A 7,161-nucleotide genomic window follows, 5' to 3' on the forward strand; every position below is an offset into this window, starting at 1 on the left:
TTGTGAGATTGCAGATTGTAGACAGCAAAGCACACACTGACTGTACATGAAGCAGAACAAAGAAGGGTCAGCCTGTGTCCCAGGGGAGAGGAGGAAAAAACTGCTGATGGCTGCTGTGAAAACAGATAGCCCATCTCTCCTAACTATTTTTGCTTCTGCTTATCCATCAATATGTTTTGACTGTGCATTCTTAAAAATATTTCAGTATTTCTTCCTTGCTGCCCTATTATGTGTTCCAGGCTCACCAGTACACACAATTGGCGTTTTTAAGGTGAACTTGGAGCTAGCCCAGGCATGCATGTCCTGAAGTAGAGGATCACACAAGCGCACCTTGGGGAATTGTCATAAACTGTCAAAACCTCAGTGTTAGTACCAACAGAGGGATCCCAGACCCCTGAGCTGGGAGAGCTGAAACTCTGAGGGACAGTGGCCATCCCCCAGCAAGGACAACAGAGCACAAGCAGCCAGGATAAGAGGCCAGGGTATCTGCTCTGCTCCAAAATCAGCATCCGAGACCCAACAAAAAATCATGGCAGAGCCCCGTGGAAAGCTCAACAAGACAATGTGTCCTGTTGTACTCACTGCTCTCACAGCAAGTCACAAAAAGGGTGCTGGAAGATAAACTCGTACTCAGTTACTCTTGAATGCATTTACACCGTGAATCTGTATGCTGGGTGTTATTGCTCCTTGATCCAGAGCAGCAAGGCACCATTGTGGGCACTGTGCCTGCCAGGTGCACACGTGCCTGGCCAGTGCATGGGGAACTGGATGGGACTTAGGGCTGGCCAGCTTGCCTCCATGCAGCCTGCATAAAGTAAAAAAAAAAAAAAAACAAAAAAAAAAAAAAAAACAAAAAAAAAAAAAACCAAAAAAACCACTAAATTAAAAAGAAAAATCTGAGTTTGCAAAGGATTTGCAATATTTGGACAACAAATAGGATTTACATAGAAAATTCTTACTTTTCTCTCTAGTGTCTTGGAAATACATTTCTCATTCCTTTTTATGTCTGGAAAAATGAAGGGCTCTGAAATAAAATAGTACAAACCTGGAACTATATGTGATTTCTTTTTTCTCATAGTAAGTCTCAGTCTTATCCTTTTTTGTCCTGATTTTTCTATCTCAATGAGTCTCTAAAATGATCTCTATTGTCATTTTAAAAAAAGATAAATTGGCACTTTGGGTTACATTTACTTTGTGTAAGGGTTTGTTTTCCTGTTTCCCTGTGGAAGCAGGAAAAATTCACAATAAAACAGACATGAATGAATTCACACCTACCTAAATACAAGAGAATCAGGAGGCTGTGGAGAGCTTTAATGTGGAGAGCTTTATTAATAGTTGGTTAGCTGAGAAAGGCCATGCTGACATATTGCCACTGGTCAAGCTGAGAAATCAGCAGTCAGCAAGCTGAAAGGAGATGTCAGCAGCTTGCAATCAGTGGCCTTGCTGCAACATGGAGAAAGGGAGTAGAGATTAGTCTTGAATATCTCCTAAGAATATGTAGAAAGTATCAAAAGTAGGACCATAGGAATGTAAAAGTAGGTGTAACTGCTGATATGTAACTAACCAATCCTGAGCTCAACTTTTGCAATATGCATGAAGTTAATTACGAACTGTATTTAACCCGCTGTGCTGATCAATAAAATTGGGCCTGTGATGATCAACCTGATGTCCTGGTCTCCTTCCGTCGACAAATGGTGGAGAATGCGGGCAACGCTGCGGGCAACGATGCAGCAACGTTGAATCCCTGTCCTTTTTTCTCGGATTACAAAGAAAAAAGGGAACTCGCCACGGTCCGGAAGTTGGGTGAGAGTCCTTGCAGCGGGACGGTGCCGGATTATTTATAAAAAGCACCCTTGAGGATCGCTCAAGTCTCTACGTGCCGCCGAAGTCTGGAAGCTGCTAAACAGTGCGCACTGAATAGGTATGGATAGGCAAGCGGCATATGATTTATTCTCCTCATATTTAGAAAAGCGAGGGGTAAAAGAGATAGATTTAAAAAAGGAATTACCGGGGTTGTTAGCTTATGGTCATTCTATAGGTATGTTTACTAACCCACATACAGTACATGAGCTTTCAGAGTGGAAAAATTTTGGAGAGGTGTTAATGGACTCTGTGTTAGATGGGGATAAATCAGCTAAAAAGTTCGGGAAATTATGGCGGGTAGTGTATAATGCATTGCTTCAGCAGGTCTCTGAGAGAAAGGCAGCAGAAAGGGCTACAGAAGCTCATAAGAGGAATATAGGATATGGTCGTGAGGATGACCCTTTAGCACCTTCTGTAACTAAGATACTTATGCCTAAAAATCCCCAGCATAGTGGTGTTGAGGACATGCTTTTAGAAAGTGCGAAACCGTCTGCCCCTCCCTTGCCTGAGGGGGAAGGCGAGCCGGGTGGGAGAGGTAAAAGCAAGCCAGCTTTGCCTCCACTGCCGGCTTCAGGCGGGTCGGATGGTGGGGGGGGCAAGCCAGCTCTGCCTCCGCCGCCGGCTTTGCCTCCGCCGCTACCCCCGGGCAGGCCGGCTCCGGTTACAGCTCCAGCGGGGGGGCCCCTTCCCCCGCGCGAGCCGGCTCTGCTCGAGCGTGCTCCGGTTTCAGCTTCGGCGGGAGGGGGGCTCCTTCCCCCACGCGCGCCGGCTTTGCCTGAGCAAACTCCGGTTGCAGCTGCGGGGGGGTCGCTTCCCCCACGCGAGCCAGCCTCTGCTTTACTGCGTTCCCAATGCGAAAACTCGGCGCCTGCACCAAAATGCCAGCAGCATAGCACCTCCAAAGAGCCAGCTCCCATCCCAGGGGCACACCGTGATCTATGGGGGGAAATGGCTAAACAAAGGAGGGAGGCTTGGTCTGCTTTGGCAAAAGAGGTGATGCAAATAGGAGATAGTGAGGCCGTACAAATAGCTTCTAGTCTTGCATGTCCGGTTACTTATACACCACAATATGATGCACAGGGGAATTTTATGCATAATGTGGCAGCATATTCTGCCTTAGATTGGAAGTTGTTAGCTCAGCTACGTTCTACAGTTAGTCAGTTTGGTGTAAAAAGTGAACCTGTTAAGCAAATGTTAGATTATCTCTTTAACACTCAGATTTTATGCCCAAATGATTTAAAAGGGATAGTGCGTTTAATATTTACTCAGCATCAACAATTATTGTTTAATGCACATTGGCAAGCATTAGTAAATGAGTCAGTTGCTGTACAACGGGCTCCGGGAGATCCATTGCATGGAGTGACAGTGGATGAACTTATGGGATTAGGAGCATTTCTGCGTACAGAGGCACAGATGATATTGGGACCAGATAAGCTTAGAGAGGCTATGAGATTGGTGCGTACAGCGATAGATATGGTTAAAGAGCCAGGGGGATTACCAATTTATATGGGTATTAAGCAAGGTAGAGAAGAATCATTTGGAAATTTTATCGATAGGGCGGCTGCTGCTATAGACCGGGCCGGTGTGGCAGACTTTCTTAAGGGGGCGATATTGAAGCAGTGTGCCCTTCAAAATAGTAATCCAGCAACCCAAAGAGTATTATCTACTTTGGGAGCAAATTGGACCATTGAGGAAGCATTAGAGCGAATGGCATTAATGCCAACTGCTTCGCAGGCATTTCTAGTAGATGCTATAAAGGAGTTAGGATTGGGGTTACAAAAGCAGGCAGAGTCTAATCAGAATCAGGTGTTAGCTGCTCAGAATCAGGTGTTAGCTGCTCTTGCTCCTCTCCGAAGTGGCTCACTGCCGATCCAGCTCCCACAACACCACAGCTTGTAGACGGCGGTCGGGAAACTGTCAGCAGAGCGCGTTTCACGGGGGCCGCGCCCAGACACAAGTAGCTGCCGTGACATCAGAGACACCAGCACCAGCTGCCGCGACATCGCAGCCACCTCTTGTCTGCAACCCGCAACAACAGGGAGCAAATACCAACTGGAGTAAAGGGTCCTCTTATATTAAATGGACAAACATGTGGAACATTATTATTAGGACGCTCTTCTACAACTATGTTGGGATTATTTGTTTTGCCTAGAGTTATTGATGCAGACTTTACAGGGGAAATACAAATCATGGCTTACACCCTCTATCCTCCAATCAAAATTACAAAAGGACAACGTATTGCACAATTGATACCGCTATCACAAATGACCTCTGGAATACAACCATTTACTGAACAAGCACGGGATGAAAAAGGTTTTGGCTCCACTGGTGTTACACTTTTAACTGTGGATTTACAAAACAGACCAAAGCAAAAGGTCACAGTTACTTATGGGCATCAAAGCATAACCCTTTATGGATTATTGGATACAAGAGCAGATACCAGCATTATTTCTCCAGAGGCATGGCCACAGCATTGGCCTCTATTCCCATCAGCAAACATGCTCACCGGAGTAGGAGGATTTACATTGGCAAGCAGGTCACCTTCTTTGTCTGTGTCCATTGAAGATCAACAAATATCTGCTGTGTTTTCAATTGTGCAACTGCCTCCTACAGTCTCCTGCCTAATTAGAAGGGACATTTTAACACAACTGGGAGTGGTGTTAACTAATCAGCACCCTTTGGGGTAATTGCCATTGCTTAGACTTTCCCCATTCCACTCACCTGGAAAACAGATACACCGGTGATGGTTAAGCAATGGCCTCTAAAAGGGGATAGCCTTATGCATGCTCATGATCTTGTTTGCACAGCAACAACCATTTTCCTCTTTGCAGATTGACATTATTAGAAATACCCTTGCTTCACATTCACTTGATATTGCTTCAGAGAAAATTCAAACTACAAAGCCTTGGAAATATTTGGGATGGACTTTGATGGATCAAAAAGTGATACCTCAAAAATTGGAGTTACAACTGGACATTAAGACTCTACATGATGCACAGAAATTACTGGGGGACTTACAATGGCTAAAGCCTATTGTGGGAATACCGAATCATTTGTTAGAAACCCTGCGGCCTTTGTTAAAGAGTGTTGACCCTACTACTCCTGTATGCCTGACACAGGAGCATCGTCTTGCCTTGCAACAAATCAGTGACTGTGTACAACAGGGGTACGTGTCTCGTCGACAACTCGACCACCCTATTGACCTTACTATCTGGAATAGCCCTTGCCACCTGCTTGGTGCTCTCTCTCAACAACAGGAGAAAACGGGGGAGATACAGGTGTTGGAATGGTTGTCTCCACCATTACAGCATAAGAAAACAATATGTTCAAAAATTGAACAATTGGCTGCATAAAAAAAAAAAAAAAAAAAAAAAAAAAAAAAAAAAAAAAAAAAGAAAGACGTCTCAGAACTCTTGAAGTGGATGGTAGAGAACCTGCTACCATTAGACTGCCTATGGAAAAAGAAACTTTGGACTGGTACCTGATTAATTCAAAGGATTTACAAGAAGCTTTATTGACATCGTCTGCAAAAGTAGATACCAGCAAATTAGTACCTAGAGTTTTGCAATGGATGACAGAATGGAACTGGATTACTCGACCCTTGAGAGAAGAATGCCCTATAGAAGGAGCTATTACAGCCTTTACCGATGCAGGAAAGAAGTCAAGGCGTGCTGCTGTCACTTGGCAAGAAAAAGGACAATGGAAACATCAAATCATCACAGCAGACCCTGCGGATAGTTTACAAACTTTGGAATTGTTGGCAGTAGTATGGGCAGTATCCAACTTACAGAGACCTTTAAATGTAGTTACAGACTCTATGTATGTTGCAGGAGTAGTCAAACGAATAGAAGAAGCAGCAATTAAGGAAGTGAATAATAAATGATTATATGAGTTGTTAGTACAATTAAGGAAAGCTCTACGAGAAAGAAATGCAGCGTATTCTGTGCTTTGCACTCTCCTCCTGAGGAATTGGACCTTTTTGGCAGTACAAACGCCAGTTTGTCTAACACTACAGCTGGTAGATGGTTTAGCTTTAAGTCTTCAAACCGACCACAAGAAACATGGGCCACCCTAGATTCATTCCTGAATGTGAGTGAAATCTCTCCGCAGCATTACAGTAAATGTAACAGCACAAAAATCACTGCACCAATGAAATTACCCACGGGAATATTTTTAATTTGCGGAGACAGGGCGTGGAATGGCATACCAGCTAGACCACAGGGTGGACCCTGTTATTTGGGTAAACTGTCATTGTTTCATCCTAATGTGTCCTTGCTAATGCAGCTGAGTCAAAATTCAAACAGAAAGAGACGTACATGACTTAGACTGCAGCTCGATAGGAGATCCACAATTTTGGGGCACATTCAAACAAGTGGTTGTTTCAACTATCTTGCCGAGAGGATCTGCCAATAAGGCTATGAATTTAGCAAAACAATTAGGGTGCTAGGCAAAGAGTGAACTGAACAAGACATCACAAATCCTAGACATGCTAACCACAGATGTGCAGAGTGTTAACCATGCTGTTTTGCAAAATAGAGCTGCCATAGATTTTTTGCTTTTAGCACAAGGACATAGATGTGAAGAATTTGAGGGAATGTGTTGCATGAATCTGTCTGACCATTCGGTGTCCATTCACAGTAAGATAAAAGAACTACAACAGGGACTTCACAATCTGAAGGAAGAAGAAGGTTTAGGAATTGACGAATGGCTTAAAAGCTTAGGACTTGGACCGTGGCTAAGAAACCTTGTGATCTATGCTATAGGACTGCTGGGTGTAATTTTACTGTTTTTGCTGATTTTGCCTTGTGTTTTTAATTGCATTCAAAACATGGTCAGCCGTACAATAGCAAAAACCTGGCAAGCTAATTTCCTTGCACAAGAAGAAAACGGGGGAAATGTGGAGAGCTTTAATGTGGAGAGCTTTATTAATAGTTGGTTAGCTGAGAAAGGCCATGCTGACATATTGCCACTGGTCAAGCTGAGAAATCAGCAGTCAGCAAGCTGAAAGGAGATGTCAGCAGCTTGCAATCAGTGGCCTTGCTGCAACATGGAGAAAGGGAGTAGAGATTAGTCTTGAATATCTCCTAAGAATATGTAGAAAGTATCAAAAGTAGGACCATAGGAATGTAAAAGTAGGTGTAACTGCTGATATGTAACTAACCAATCCTGAGCTCAACTTTTGCAATATGCATGAAGTTAATTACGAACTGTATTTAACCCGCTGTGCTGATCAATAAAATTGGGCCTGTGATGATCAACCTGATGTCCTGGTCTCCTTCCGTCGACAGGAGGCACCTG

This window comes from Zonotrichia albicollis, chromosome Z (assembly GCF_047830755.1).
Source record: "Zonotrichia albicollis isolate bZonAlb1 chromosome Z, bZonAlb1.hap1, whole genome shotgun sequence".
Classification (NCBI taxonomy): domain Eukaryota; kingdom Metazoa; phylum Chordata; class Aves; order Passeriformes; family Passerellidae; genus Zonotrichia; species Zonotrichia albicollis.